Source organism: Narcine bancroftii, chromosome 1 (assembly GCF_036971445.1).
Source record: "Narcine bancroftii isolate sNarBan1 chromosome 1, sNarBan1.hap1, whole genome shotgun sequence".
NCBI lineage: Eukaryota > Metazoa > Chordata > Chondrichthyes > Torpediniformes > Narcinidae > Narcine > Narcine bancroftii.
In genome coordinates, this window is record NC_091469.1 from 257,780,668 (window position 1) to 257,797,374 (window position 16,707).

Consider the following 16,707-nt stretch of genomic DNA (forward strand, 5'->3'; position numbering starts at 1 on the left):
TTAACAACACATTCCAGCCTTTTTGCTATTTCATGAATGGTACAGGATTCTTTTTTCTTGTTTCCAGACTCTACACCCTCGAGACAAGGATCCCATATGCTTCTCTCACAGCCTTCTTCACATCCTCCAACATTCAAAATTTACCTGCCTATACCCCCAGATGTCTCTTGTCCTGTAGCCTTTTTAAAATTGTACAATTTATGTTATATCCTTATTCTTCCTACCAAAATGTGCTGCTTCATGCAGAAATGGGTTACATTTCATCCATTGTATTCCCAATTATTTTCCTGGTTCCGTGATCTCCTTCTGAATTCTGTGGCTTTTCTTCCTACGGTTAACTGCATTACTCAGTTTCCTCTCATCTGCAGACATTTAAATTGTACCCCTGAACCTCCACCACCACCCACCCACCCCAATCCAGGTTAATAATAATGAAAAGAGTGCTGGTCCTAATCAGTGAGAAGCATCCTTCCAGTACTGTCAGCTCTCCAGACAACATTGCAACACTGTTCTTTCAATGTGATGCACTTTAAAATTTGCCGATGTCTACACTGACATTCAATAAAATAATTTTCCTAACTGCACACACTCTACCAGATTCCCCACATCAATATTCTCCATTGCTTTTTCCAAAGAGCTTGAAACATGTTAGTCAAACCCAAATTGCCTTTAACAAATCAATGCTCAATTTCACTGGTTAGCCTGCAATTTTTTTCTAAATGCCAAATCATGTTGTCCAATATCAGCAAAAGTAAATTTGTAAACCAGACCCCTTTGAAAAGCATTAGCAGGGTTCATAATGTGAGATTAACCTTTGCCCTTTTCATTTTTATACAAACGACTTAAATATGGAGCTATAAACACAAAATTCTGGAGAAGCTCAGCAGGTCAGTCTCCTTTATGTAGCAAAGGTGAAAGTACATAAATGACTTTTCAGGCTCGAGGTACAAGAGAATGCTGAACAAAAGAGTGGAGGGGGGAGGGGTGGCAAAGGCAGATGATAGGTGGAGAAAGGAGGAAGGGGACAGCAGCAATGAGGGGGAGGAGGGATGGCTGGGTGGGGAAGGGAAGGGAGGGGAGAACTGGAAAAACAGGAAAGGGGAGGGGAAAGAAAAGGCGAGTAGGTTTGGCAGAAAGCAGAAAAGTCTATGTTAATGCCATCTGGCTGGAGGGTGCCCAGCACAGTACAGGCCTTTCTGCCCTCAATGTTGTTCCTCCAATCTGCACATGGATAGTACACAAGGCCATAGACAGACATGGGAGTTTGACTCGGAATTAAAATGTTTGGCTACTGGGAGGTCGCTGTTGTTGGGGACGGAGCAGAGATGCTCAGTGAAGCAATCTCCTGATGCAGAGAAGGCGACAAAAGGAGCACCGGATGCAGTAAATCCGTCCTGTGGATATACGTGAAGAGTTGCTTCACTTGAAAGGCCAGAATGGAAAGACGGAGCTGCCAAATTACTTGACCACAATACAAAATGAATCATTGGGAGTTAGCCTCCTGCATTAATATAATTAAATCATACCATTCTTTCTCTACTTCTACCCGTCTCTCATCACACAATCTCTACTGATTTATAAACTGCAGGAAGTACCTTTTGCTTTTCCTCTTTGCACAACTTGAGTGGCCAGTGGCCTTTCTAAAGCCCAGGCAAAAAGGTCACTGGCCACTCAGTGACGGGAGAGCAATAGATGGAAGAACAGGAAGGGCTCCGTCGCTGGAGCTCCGGATGCGGCCTTGTGGAGTGGGGTCAAGCTGCTTGGTTTGGTAGTTTTCAGACTTCTTTGGGTCATCACTGAGGTATTGGAAGACGAGGACTGAAGGTGGATCAGCAGAGCCGGTGAGGCGTCTGGTGCGACCAAGATGGAATGATGCAGAGACGCTTTACCCTGGCCCTCGTGGAGACTATATTTGCTTTGTCTGGGCCTCGGAGCAGCTGATGCCAAAGTTCGGGAGGCTCCACGAACTGTGACTGTGCGGTGTATATGCTCCTTAATGTCAGTAGAGAGTCGCTGACTTGTGATGGCGGCGCATGTAATCCAAGATTAAGGGAAGCATTCTTTGCCATATGAATGGCAGACATTTTAACATCGGTTGCAACCTGACTTGCTATATCATGTCTAAACTCTAGTAACTAATTGTGTAGTACTGTATTGTTAGGCAGCTTTCTAACTGTATACGGAGACCTGTTATGTTTCGTTGCTAGTTGTACTAGACAGTGACAATAAATTGAATCTCATCTTAATGTGACTTATGAAACACTATCACTTGTTTTCTCATTTGTTGCCATCAATTCAGATGCTGACACTTAAGTGACATGACTTTGGAAGCAGACCTGTTGGTGGGTTCCACCCCTGGTTTCTCTGCTCCTTTAACCACTTTAACATTGTGCAGTTGAGCTCATATTCTCATACTTCCTGCTGAAATATTGCTTCACAATTATATAAATTTCACTTGAGGCCAGGGTAATTTCCTGGAGATTATGATCACATAGGAGTCCTGTTTTCACAGAGTCATGTTGCAGTGAAGCAGGCATCGTCAGTTCACTGAGCCCCCTCCAACCATCAAGTACTAGTGACATGAATCCTGCATTATTTCCATTTTATTCTCCCCACATTCCCCTCAATACTTCCCTCCCCCTGCCCCCCCCCCCCCCAGGTTCTGGCACTCTCCTACACACTAGGGGCAACTTGCAGTGGCCAATTTCCCTGCCGACCTGCAGGTCTTTGGCACGTGGAGGAAACTGTAATAGCCAAGGAATGTTCATGCAGTCACAGGAACAACATGCAAGCTCCACTCTGACAGCTTTTGAAATCAGGACCAAGTCCAGGTTGCTGGAGCTCTGAGGCAACAACATCACATGCTGTGCTACTGTGCTGGATGGTATAAGATAGACATTTTCAGAGAGCAGACTACAAAAGATTATTGGGTGTGCACCAAGGAATATTAGGAGCAATGTCAGAGCTGCATGGTCATGGAGAAGGACCATCATGGCCAATGAACATGGGACACTATAGCACAGTACAGGCCTTTCTGCCCTCAATGTTGTGCTGACCCATATATTCCTTACTAAAAAGTATTAAACCCTCTCAACTCCATAATCCTCTACTTCTCTTCCATTGTGCCTGTCAAAGAATCTTTTACATACCCCTAATGTTTCAGCCTCCACCAACATCCCTGGCAAGGCATTCCAGGCACCCACAACTATCTGCGTAAAATACTTAATCCTGACGTCTCCCCTAAACTTCCCTCCCTCACTTTGTCTTCTGCTGTTTGCTAGTCCTGCCCTGGGAAAAAGGCATTGGCTGTCCACCCTATGCCTCTCATAATCTTGTGGACCTCTATTAAGTCTTCTCTCATCCTTCTACGCTCCCAAGAGAAAAATTCCATCTCTGCTAACCTTGCCTCATAAAACTTGTTTTCCAATCCAGGTAACAGCCTGGTAAATCTCCTCTGCACCCTCTCCATAGCTTCCACATCCTTCCTGTCATGAAGTGACTAGAAATGACTGTAATACTTTAAGTGTGGTCTCATCCAGTGGTGCAGTGAAAAAGTTTTTAAGTGCTGGAGCTCATCAAAATGGCAACAAGGAGATTTGTCAAAACTTGAGAACAGGGTGGGGGGGGGGGGTGGGGTGGCACTGCTGAGAATGGTGGGGGATGGGGGCGCTGCTGAGAATGGGGGGGAGGGGAGGTGCCTCTGCCTCCGTGATGTGCCAGAGTGCCCCCTAAGAGGCTCGGTGAGATGCTGGAGCGGCCTGGTGAGGTGTGTGAGTGGCGCTCCAGTGAGCTTCAGCAGAACTGCACCTCTGGTCTCACCAGAGATTTGTAAAGTTGCCACATGGCCTCTCTACTCTTGAACTCAATCCCTCTATTAATGAGGCCCAGCATCGCTTAACTATCCTATCAACCTGTGTGGCGAACTTGAGGGATGCATGGATTTGGATTGCAAGGTCTCTCTGTTCATTCACACTCTTAAGAAACCAATCATTAACCCTGTACTCAGCCTTCTGGTTTGTCCTTCCAAAATGGATCACCTCACACTTATCTGGATTAAACTTCATCTACCACTTCTCTGCCCAACTCTGCATCCTGTTTATATTTTCTTGTAACTTTCCACAACTCCTCAAACCTTTGTATCATCTGCAAATTTACAGACACATCCTTCCACCTCTTCATCCAGGTAATTTATAATTTTAAAAAAAAAATCACAAAGAGCGAGGTCCCAGAACAGATCCTTGCGGTACTCCACTGGTCACTAACCTCCAAGCAGAATATTTTCCTTTCATTACTACTCTCTGCTTTTACCTGCAAGCCAATTTATTTTATCCACACAGCCAAAGTTCCGTGGATCCTATGCTTCATGTCTTTCTGAATGGGTCTCTCATGGGGGGGACCTTGAGATATTGACCACATCTACCACACTACCCTCATCACTTTTTTTGTTACCTCCTCAAAAACCTTAATTAAGGCTTATGAGGCATGACCCAACTTCACAAAGCCATGCTGACTGTCCTTGAGTAGACAGTACTTCTCCAAATGCTCATAGATCCTATCCTTAAGAATCCTCTCCAATAGTTTGCACACCACTGATGTAAGACACACCAGTCTATAATTCCCTGGATTCTCCCTATTATTATTTTAAACAAGGGGACAACTTTCTACAATCCTCTGGCACCTCCCCTGTGGCTAAAGAGGATTCAAAGATCATAGCTACTGCTCCAGCTATGTATTCCCCCACAGCAACCTGGGGTTTGTAGCGTTTGGCCCTGGGGACAACAGTCTTGATATTTTTAAGACAATCCAACACTAGCTCTTAATCTCCTCTTAGTCCAGCACACAAGCCTGTTCTATTCTGACCTCACCGTGATCAAGGTTCTTTTCTCTTGTGAATACTGAAGCAAAGTATTCATTTAGGACCTCCCCAACCTTCTCTGCCTCCAGGCACATGTTGCCTCCTTTAGCAGCTCCACCTTCATTCTTGTCATCCTTCTGTTCTTCACATATGTATAGAACTCCTTGAGGTTCTCCTTCATCCTTCCTGGCTACCACATACTTCTCATGAGCCCTTCCTGTTTCCTGATTCCAATATCTAATGTTCACTTCCTTCTTCCTCTTGACTAGTTGCCTTACCAGCTTTATCAACCACAGTTCCCTTTTCCTTGTCCAAGTGGGACAAACCTATCCTGAACCCAGCACAATTGGTCCCTAGACTGCCTTCACATTAGTTTTGTCCTTTTACCCTTGAACATCTGTTTCCCATTTATTCTCGTTAGTTCTTGCCTCATCCCATCATAATTAGCCCTTCCCCAATTAAACACTTTTCCATTTGTCTGTTTTCATCCTTATCTATAGTTATGCTAAAAATCAAGGTGTTGTGGTCACTCTCACCAAAATGCTCCCCCAACCGAGAGGTCTGCCACCTGACCAGGTTTATTACCCAAAATTAGATCCAGTATGCCCTCTCTTCTTGTTGGCTGGTCCATATATACTGTGTCAGAAACCATTATTGAACACATCTTTTAAACAGCCCCAACCAATCCCTCTTGCAGTCAGGAAGTGCCAGTCAATATCCATCCTGCAGTCAGTGCCAGTCAAAAAGCTTGCACTCAACTCTTCCAGTATAAAGCTAGACAGCAGATTCAAGCAGGTGGCAGTTTCAGGTTTTATGTTTCAACTTCCATTCCAACACATGAAGGGGGCCCCAAAACTGCCTAACTCTGGCAAAAAGACCATCAATTTGTAACCTTAACACTCTCTGCACAAACTGTGGTCTTATCTGCTGAGTGTTTCCACAATTCTGTTTTATGTGAGGTTTCCAGCAACTATAGGATTTTGTATCTCATTGTTGTAGTAATTCAAGGTTGGCTCTGTTACCTCTGTTCTCATTTGAAGCAGAGAATAAGCTGCTAGTGGGTGTCAGCAGGTGAGGCAGCTTCTGAAAATGCTGACCATTCCTTTGATTCCACAAATGTTGGCTGACGCACTGTGTTCCTCTAGCAGCTCACTTTTTACACCAGATTCCAAACATCTCTTGTGTCTCTGCTCTATTAACACCTCAAAAATAGCTGCAATTAATAAGACCACTATTTTCTCTCTCTCTCTCAGCCACTTTTGCTTGTTTCTCTCAGCACAGATGCTACCTGACCTACTAAGTATTTCCATTATTCCCTGTTTTTATTGCAAATTTCAATCATCTGTTAGGTTTTGGGGTTTTTATTTTAAAAAAGACCATTTAAATTCTTGGTCTCATGGTGGAAATTCATGCTTCTGTCTGGAAAGTTCTATCTGTTCATGTGTATACTGAAACTGCTGCTATCTTGGCTGTGGATCACAGACCTCAAAGGAGAATGTAGAGGGACACAGCACCTAAGATAGCCAAAGGTATGTGGAATACACAAAGGTGATTAAATCATTTATAAATGTTAGTGTTGCATTAGCTTTCATTGTTGCATTGCCTGGAAGCAGATGTGCTGGTCGGCATCTGTGGAAAAGCAAAGTGTGAGCTTTGTGGTGAATGATTTGGGGTCATATTTATTGGACAAATTCTTCATGAACAGTCCAGGTTGAGAAGATGTATCTAGCTTTCCTCTTCAATTCCTTTTTCATTCCTTGTAAGTTCTTCTCTTCTTTCTTTGCTTCCTTTTTTATAGACTGTGATAAGTACCTGCATTGTTCAAGGTGTTGAGAGCTCGAATGGCCAGGACTGGGTGGTAAGTCCACATTCAGGGCATCGGGATATCAGATAGGGGGCAACCGGGGTGATGGGTCATGGTCAGGGTGTTGGGAGCTCGAATGGGTGGATGGTTAGATCCAAAAAATAAGATGGGGGGGCAACTTTTATATGGGATATATGGAAAATATGTGATTTGGGGGCCAAAAAAAGGGGGAGCTGACTGTTACACAAGATCAACTGTTACACAAGTAAATATGGTAATTTATTCCTGTAAAAGGACCTAAATATATAAAAATTCATGGTTGTGATCACCTTGACTTCTGCTTGTGCCCTGCTCTGAGGTCACTGTTAAGGCCATTGGAGTTGGCTAGAGATGGGTAACTAGTCAGGCCATCCCTACCAAAGTGTTAGCCTCTGCCATGCTGCCTGTTTCCAAAGAAAAACTGGAGTCCTTCATTAGCCTTCTTGATCAATCACATTCTTTTCCTATTGATTTGTTTGCATAATTATTTTATTTACATTTACTGTTACTTTATAGTTTTTTTTCCCTCTCCATCCTCCTGGCCATCAGGAAGTAATTTTACAAAGCCTGAGGTCTTTTTCTTTGCAAAAGAAAAAAAAATCTGACCAACAGTTCAAACCTTTCTTAATTCTCACTAAGATCCACTTTGTTGCCTTGCAATAGCAGTGAGATTTTTTTTTGTTTGGATAGCATTAAATGAAGGACAAGGATTTGACACCTAGATATACAATTCTATGGATAATATTGCCAGGTGAAACATTTAGGCAAAGAGAATGGGGAGATAATATAATGTCAGTCGAGGATACTGGAAGAGACAGACCTGCAGGTTAAGGCACTATTACAAATAAATCAAGAAAGCATATCAGACTCTGGACTTTAAAAGCATTGATTTCAAATGTTGCAAGAAATATCTATAAGCCTATATGGAATATGAAATCTGAACTAAAAATGGCAAATGTGCGAAAAAACTCAGGATGCCGGGCAGCATCGCGATAATGTTTCAAGCCCAGGACTCTTCATCATTGCAGAGTCCCGGACCGGAAACGTCACCAGATTCTCCCGTCACGGAAGCTGCCAGACCTGTTGAGTAGTCCCATTCTGGGAATTATACTTTGGAGAGCGCATGAAATCTTTCAGGAGGGTTCAAAAGGTTTCGCGCAGGGAGTGGTTCCGGGACTCGGGCATGGCATGAACGGGGGCAGGGCTGTAAAGTGCAGCGTTGTTCCCAAAGAAGACTTGATGGCATTACTCAGAATGAGGGAGGCGAAGGGAGACGATCTGCTTAAACAATTGAGCAGAGGGTTAAATGTTTGAAAGGTTAAAAATTACATTTAGAGTGGGAAAAGTGAGGGAGTGGCACCAATTGCATTGCTCTTGTCGGGCTGGTACAACCTTCTCCTTGGTTGCATAATTAAAGGAACAAGAAAACTAATTCTCCATCCCAAACGCTGGAAACTCACAGGAGTGCGGGATTCGAACAGAAATAGACAGGTAACATTATGGCAACCGGTGAATTCATAACAGCATGTTAGCGTCCAGCGTGTGGGTTGCGGAATTCCACGATTGAGGGAAGCGTTGCCAAGCAGAAGAAACAGATATCAAGGAAGACTATTCGATCATGAAAATCTCTATAAATGAGAAGGTTCAAGAATGTGTTTATCCGTCCCGTTCCAAAACAGAAACTTTGGAAGTCCAGAGCGAGGCGAGGGCAGGTACTGTACTCCCACCTGAACCTGGAGTCGCCCGGACTGCTCTCCCTTCCTGTCCATGCAGATTGGTCTCGGTCTATGGCATGTGGGCGCAGCCTTCGAATTAAGACAGACCCATCTTCATGCACACGGAAGGTTGGGGTCTGAGTAAAACACTTTGCTGTAAGTCTGCCCCCCCCCCCCCACTTTCCTTTCTCATTTTTTTGTCATCAGTGCTCACCTTCCCTTGGATCGATCTTCAACCAAATTTGCCGCAGTTAAACATTTCCTCATTGTCTTTTTTGATTGGTGTGGTCAAACTATCGCCACCGCTCGACACTATGGCTTGAGCACCCCGTTACTTGAAAAAAAAATCGTCCCACCGATAATCAAACGCTTTCTCCAGCCCGCCCAAGTTACTCCACCCGCCTTCCAGTAATACTTAGGTAGTTATTATAATTAACCATGCTATAACATAAACAAAACATAAAAGCGCGTGCTCTCGTCCAATTTAATAGTCCTGGTTTTCCAAAATATGCCATGGTCACTATTTTCTCTGACAGGATTTTCCTCCCTGACATTTGTGAACATACACTCCTTTCTCACAACCCATACGATGCCAAATATATTTGGGGTTGGAGGTTGTAATATATTCCCATTCTACTCCCACTTCCCCCGCTCCATTTCCATTCCTTTTCTCGTTTGAAGCCGCAGTTATTCTACATGGCCGCATCTCACATACCTTTTCCTACAAGGCAATCCATTTAATGGTGTGTGAAAACTGTCACTCGCAGAAGAGGCCAACGTATTGACAATGGAATGAATACTTATGCCTGAAGGATTCGAGGAAGAAGGTCTATAGATTCTCCCTATTAGTGGTGGGTTTCTTTGTCCAAGAGATTCAGCCTTCTTCGGGACTGACGTGGGAAGCGTCTAATGAAGATGCACCCGACATTGAGTATGAAGGCGAGCTGGCCATTATCTGAAGACAACGGCACTGTTTGCGCAACGCCTATGCCCTCCAGCCATCCACTGATCCTTCCCACATTTCGTTTCCCTCCCAGGAATGTCCAGATCACAGGGTTACCATGAAACAGGAAATCTGATTTGCTTTGGAACTAGAGCACTTCGTCTCCAGTATGTATTTCATTTGCTGGTAGGCGGCGGGGGTGGGGGGGGGGGGCTATACCATCAACACAAGATGCATATAAATTGTTAAATCGATAAGGATGCTGGTTACAACATGCATTTAAGTAGATTCGATTTGCCCAATCACAGCGAGGGCTTCCCATTGATCTATCTGCAGGACGTTCCAGAATGATGCACTAATTTCCAGACTTGACCATTATTTTATGGTTCGTCTCTAGAGTTTCAAAAGTTTGAAACTAAGATTCAACCCATAGGAAGTGAACTCCGGTCACGCCCAGTAATTTTCCTGCGTTTGTATTTCAGTTTTGTGAACAGAGGTGTCCGAAATTAAAACAGAAGGTTCATGAATTTGTTCTAAATGGGTATTTAATAAACACACGCTGCATGTGTTCAATGAGTTAATCATTCCTTCATGCTTAACCTGTTGCACCTGTGCTAGCGCACGATAGCCTTGTTTTGGAGTAATTCATGGAATAATCACACGAGTTCGGTTGGAGGTCCTGTTCTCCAACTAAAGGTTTTAAAAAAAGCAATAGACCCCTGAAGGCGTTCGGAGTAAGGTTAGACTTGTTGAATTTATTTTTCTATTTGAATCGTAAAAGTATGTTACGATAAAGGAGCGGAATAGGCGATTCGGCCCTTCGGGTCCGTTCCGCCATCGTAAGCTGATCCACTCCCCTGCCTTCTCCCCATCGCCTTTCAAACCCTAACTCTTTAGACCCCTTTCACTCTCAGCCTTAAATACAAGTGGCAATTCTCAATATTGTCACACAGTGTGACCCTTTCGCATGTACAATGAATTGCCGCGGTTTGATTAGCTATAAAGTTGTCTCGGTTCAATTCTTTCGTATTAACCTAATTTGGCTGGAGGCTAGACCTGTGGTTGAACAGCCGGTTCAACAATCGGTTGTCCACTTACGAGTGGAGATGTGCCGTTTTCGCGGTAGCACTTATTATGCTTGGGGATGGTTCTACGCGTTTTATGGAAGCGAGCAGCTTGTTTTAGTTCACTTATTGCTTGGAGCCGTTGATCAAGGACCGGTTTGAAAATCTACCGATTTTCTGGTAGATTAGTTCCAATGCCAATTTCGAATGAGAAATTACGTTTTGAACTGGTTTGTTTTGTTATGAATATTGCATATCTATTATAATTTCAGGGTAACAGTCTAGGATTTCACGAGAACTTTAAACATATTGTGTGTTAATTGGTAATGATATTGAAGTTTTAATGACCTGGACCGCAGACTCCAGTTACTGTTCACTGCTCTAATTGTTCCACCATGATTAACTGAACCCCAATAATTCACTCTTCAGAGTGGAAACTAATTCACTTAACACTGTGTAAATTGGACTTTCAACTGACGTTTCTTTTTGAACAGGATAATTTGGATATTATAACTATTTTCCCTAACATTGTTAGAACGTTGGTTGAAGAGCGTGAAGCTAAAGATATAACTTGGATATTTATCTTTTATGGGTTATTATAAATACGATTTGCTCATAACCAACCTTGGTGTTTGCCGAGCTGAAGTTTAAACCCCCCCCCCTCCCCCCAAACCTTCGTTTCGATATAGGCTTGTTTTGACTTGAAATTGGGTCAATCTTAAGAAATGACGGAGAACTCCTCTTTGCTCAAATCAGTGCCCGTTTAGGAATAATGTACACCATTTCGCGACTTTTTACAAAACAAAAATCGTCAATTTGGTTACGATCACACAAGTAACAGAAGTAGAATATAAAGTGAGACGAGCAAGATTTTCAAGCAAACTCTAGTGTCAATTCTAAATACCGCCGTTTAGCGTGACCCATCCGGGTCTGAGTACTATGACTGAGTCCATGACTGAGTACTAACCTATTTCGCAATAAAGGCAACTTTAAGATATCACTTGAAACTACAATGAAGTCTCGCTTACCAGAAATCTTTAGTCACCTCATGATACAAGGATGATTTTTCTCAGACGCTGTCACAATCCTGGGGAGTGTTTGATCATGAACTTCAGGAGGTGGGGTTAACGAGCGAGGTCATTACCTGTCAGGTGGAGGGCAATCTTCATGCACTTTTGATGTCTGTCGATTCTCTTCCGACCGTCATCTGCCTCTAGTGTTTGGATTTGCCCACCCCTACTGGATTTGAGGAGCCAAGTTTATTTGCTGGTAATGGGAGCAGTGGTTAGTTAACCTGCGTTCCAAGAGCGAGTTGAAGCTCAGCAAAATGCGATGCTGCTCCACCAAGCACTGACTATCTATTTTCAAACCATAGAAATACCGGCAAGCCAGCAAAGGTGATGTAATGCAAATACAACCAATCACCATGAAGCCACTCAGTCTCATAGCTATAATGTACATTAAACCCCGGAGGCCACTTTGAATTGAAAATTGTCAAGCTGGGGTTCACGTGGATGGTCGAATTGTACTTGTTCAACTGATGAATTTTGATGACGCCCTTTTTTCAATAATGCACAATTAAATCACGTATGTCTGTTCTCCGGCATGCTTTTACAAGCTCTATATCTATGGTTTAATCTTCAAGCCTGCGAATTTAGTCGAGATAAGAATGGACGAGAACTAGGGCATTGAACATGAATGGAAATTAGAGGATCCGGCGTGATATCCCTGGGGTTCAACAACCACTAACTCCCAAGGTGGAGCTAAAGTGCTTCAGTGGTTCGGCCCGGGAGATGAGGAGGTGGAGGGATATGGAACCATTGGATTCAGGGAGGGAAACTTCTTCCTGTATCGATTTCTTATAGTCTCGGTAACAAAAAAAAGGGGTTACACACACCTTCCTAACCCTGATGGGAAGATCGATGGAATCGATCAAACAAAGGTTAACCTAAACAACAGAAAATCCCAAAGCTCCCTTTCTTGACACTATCCCCGCGGTTTACTGTACAATCTTACAGTTTCATAGCAACAGGGAATCGGTATCGCGCAGAAACTGCAAGGCAGATCGACAGAAGAACTTGTATGCCTAACGCGGGAACCAAGCATAGGGACTGTAAATAACGACGGCGGTGCGCTGATAGCAAACTGTTCGGAAGTCCGTTTGTGGGGTTAACTGGTGTGAGTTGACGGACGGGATTTGATCCGCTATTTGACATTTGCAGATGCCAGCTATAATGTTTGCATCTTTCGGGATAACACTATTCCAAAGTCCTGCAGTTTGCTGGAAATCTGAAATGGAGCTGAATGAAATAAAACGCAGCATTCTCGACAGCATCTGTTGAAAGAGGAACAGAGTTAAACGTTTCATCTTTTCACGAATGTCGCTGAATATTGCCAGCATTTTCCGCCTATCTGGATGCTGGACGCGGTGAACTCTCATTGAGGAAATTCGAAATTCCTCCATGTAACAAGGCGGTATATATATATTTTTTTTATTTTGGTGGCTGTGGTAACTGGGTGTCCATTGATTTGTTTTTTATCTTTAATGCGGGATAAATTACGTTGATTGTATTCCAATTCTACACACGAGTTATCGATTCCAAATGAATACTGACGGTGATCTTTTCACAATTCTGGTAGCAAACACAAGACTCTGGCTAAACCAGTAACTGAAATCTGAGCTCGAATTCCCATTGTATCCGGCCGTTTTCCACAACCACCAACAAAACCAATCTCTCAAATGCGATGATGTTAGGATTACAACGCAACAAGTTCCCAGTTCCCAAAAGTGTGTGTGTGTGTGGAGGGGGATGGGGGGGGGGGGGGGGGTGAAGTGAATAATAGTTAAATTGCTGGGTTATATAGAAATTACCTACAAACATTGTTACTTATTGGGATTCACATTTGTAAGACGTGTAATTGAGTAGTACTAATGAAAATCACTTCAGTTTGCAGCAAATTTACAAGAAAAAGATCAAACGCCACGCAACCTATTCGAATGTCCTATTCCGCGCTCCAACTTGGCCTCATCTCACGTCAGTTCTTTTCCATTTCGTTTCCCACATGGGGTTCCATATTCTGAACACTGAGGGAAAGAAAAGTTTTCTCTTTATTGTTTGTTATTTTTGTGCCGAAACGGTGACAAATTTTCAGCGAATATGAAAGTAGAAGAATAAGGGGACAGGTATTTTAGAGGGAGGGACATGTTCGGCTCAACTTTGTGGGCCGAAGGGCCTGCATTGCGCTGTACGGTTTCTTCTTTTTCTAAAATTGAGGGGGATAGACAGTAAATATAGATCTCCCCCCCCCCCCCCCCCCCACTGAGGGTAGATGAGATACAAAGCAGAGGACATGGATTAAGAGTGCAAAGGGAAAAGGTTAGGTGGAATGTGAGGCGGAACTTCCCACAGAATTGTGGGAGTGGAACGAACTGAGGTGGTAAATGAGGGCTCACTTTTAACGTTTAAGGAGAGAGATGGAGGGGAGATCTGTGGGACTAGGCAAAAAAATGGTCCAGCACAGGCCGAATGGGCCTGTTTCCATACTGTAATGTTCGATGGTCGCATTTTAAAGCAAATTATTTTCGAAGTGATATTTTCGCACACAACCCTACTTTAATGGCCGTCCTTTTATAAAGCACGCAGAGAACCGGTCACAAGAGGGCTAAACTTGTTTTTAATTTCATCGCATGGAATTGATTCAGGCATTTTGTATTCATGATTTGTACATCTGATTTTCAAACAGTTTGCATGAAAATTCAGAATCGGACAATTCCTACAACGTTACAAACAAAATAAATATCAGATTAACCTTGTCCATGAGTTGGCCTTCTCAAACTTAATTCTGAATTAGTACATCATTTTGATTTTTTTTTCCCTCCGAATCTCTTCCGCTCAGTACAATGCGGTTCATATAATTTGGTTCTTCTGCAGGGCTCATTCGGGACAGGGCCTGGGCTGCGGGTTTGCTGTCCATGGTGCTGGAATAATCAGCGTTGGACGTGTTTTGTCTCCAAAGCTCCAAACATTGGCTATGCCCGAGGCAATACATATCGATTCAATTCCAAACTTGAACATAGTGCCTGGGTCTCTCAAGATTTATTCATGCTGTACACATTCTCGACTCCAAAGAACATCAAGGAATGGTCGCCAATCATAACGCAGTTATGACACTTGTCCCCTCTTGCGCAAGACGGGTTCAAATCAATCTTTGGAAAATACTGCAGATAAGGTGGTCAGTTGATGTTTACACTCGCCTTCTCTTTGGAGTTGAATGATCGTATTGGGCAGATGGAAGTAAGGCAGACATACATCCCTATTATTGCAACAGTACACGTACCCTCAACCAACTGTCAAACAGTTTGAAATAGGATTTCATTGATGTTTTAGGTTCTTGTTATGCACAGATTTAAATCTAGTCCCCTATATTTGGATTCACAACTCTTCAAAAATGCTTGCGGGTCCTTAAATCGGTGTTCCTACGTGGTTCAACCTGCCCAATAGATGGCATTGTAGCCACTCACGGACCAATTCCACTACATACGACCAGGTCTAAGGGTATTGAGCAGATGCATTAGATTAGTGAGTTAACAGAATAAAGGGAACACTGAGTGATTTACTGCTCCCAACTGTTCATTTTCTCATGCCATGGGAGAGTGATCTAAATTACAAGTAGGCAAACTTTCTTACCATATGTTGTAGATAATAGTGTCATTTCATTTATATTATGTGGAACAGCATCGCTATCTTGAGAATGGTTGAGATTGAACTAGCTTCCCAGCGGCAAGCAAAAATCAGAGTGTTCTTTGATCGAAATCTTAACAGTTAAGTTGACCTCCACAATCTTTATTGAAAACCATCTTAATAGTGACAGGAATGTCACATTGGACACCGTTAATCCTTAAGAAATGTACTGAGATGATACATTCCAATACGTTCCAAATGGCCCTCTCTCGTGATATCAGAACATATGCGCCCACTGTTGATACTACAGAATCAATACTGATCGCCAATCCACTTCACATTCATATTTACTCGGGAAAGTAATTCCTTTGCTATTTCCCCAGGTGGAGATAGCCGGACAGTGCGCACACATGCAGACTCGTACAAGTCATCCCCACATTTACAGAAATGCTTGAACACTTGCGATATGTGGTCACAAACATGTTTCCCCAGTGCTCTGTCTAATTCAACAGATAAACATTTCCGTTTTGTTAGAATACCTAGAGATTTTTAATTTAAAAAAAGTATGAATGTTTGGTTAGTCATGCATCCATTTTTTGGTTCAAAGAAAATGCAGTTTCGTATACAACCGGTTTGAAGCCAGATGCGGGATTCCGACAGACTGCTCTGCCTTCGATATTACTTTCAACTACTGTTACACTAATCAGATCCCGCTTCCTCGTCACACCGCACATTCATTCACTTTTTGGAAAGGAGCAAAGTGCCCAGAAAACGGAGAGAAGCTACGCTCAGAGCTCCTGACGCTATCCCCCATTTCTCCTCTCCCTCCCCCTTCTCCTCTCCCTCCCCCTTCTCCTCTCCCTCCCCCCTTCTCCTCTCCCTCCCCCCTTCTCCTCTCCCTCCCCCCTTCTCCTCTCCCTCCCCCCTTCTCCTCTCCCTCCCCCCTTCTCCTCTCCCTCCCCCCTTCTCCTCTCCCTCCACCCTTCTCCTCTCCCTCCCCCCTTCTCCTCTCCCTCCCCCCTTCTCCTCTCCCTCCTCCTCTCCCTCCCCCTTCTCCACTCCCTCCCCCCTTCTTCTCTCCCTCCCCCTTCTCCTCTCCCTCCCCCTTCTCCTCTCCCTCCCCCCTTCTCCTCTCCCTCCCCCCTTCTCCTCTCCTCCCCCTTCTCCTCTCCCTCCCCCTTCTCCCTCTCCCTCCCCCTTCTCCTCTCCCTCCCCCTTCTCCTCTCCCTCCCCCTTCTCCTCTCCCTCCCCCTTCTCCTCTCCCTCCCCCTTCTCCTCTCCCTCCCCCTTCTCCTCTCCTCCCCCTTCTCCTCTTTCCCCTTCTCCTCTTTCCCCTTCTCTCTTTCCCCTTCTCCGCTTTCCCCCTTCTCCGCTTTCCCCCCTTCTCCGCTTTCCCCCCTTCTCCGCTTTCCCCCCTTCTCCGCTTTCCCCCCTTCTCCGCTTTCCCCCCCTTCTCCGCTTCCCCCCCTTCTCCGCTTTCCCCCCTTCTCCGCTTCCCCCCTTCTCCGCTTCCCCCTTCTCCGCTTCCCCCCTTCTCCGCTTCCCCCTTCTCCGCTTCCCCCTTCTCCGCTTCCCCCCTTCTCCGCTTCCCCCCTTCTCCGCTTA

General features: G+C 44.2%; 2 long non-coding RNA genes across 6 annotated transcripts in view; both read left to right on the forward strand.

Moving 5' to 3' along the window:
* Positions 1-15,241, forward strand: part of LOC138742094 (uncharacterized) — a 67,960-nt gene extending 52,719 nt beyond the window's left edge. The window contains exons 3-4 of the long non-coding RNA XR_011343945.1: positions 6,654-6,713; positions 15,157-15,241. This is a non-coding gene — a long non-coding RNA (uncharacterized lncRNA). The remainder of the gene's footprint in view (positions 1-6,653; positions 6,714-15,156) is intronic.
* The window catches only part of LOC138742064 (uncharacterized), a 312,510-nt gene that overhangs the window by 75,682 nt on the left and 220,121 nt on the right, over positions 1-16,707 (forward strand). The window lies entirely within an intron of this gene.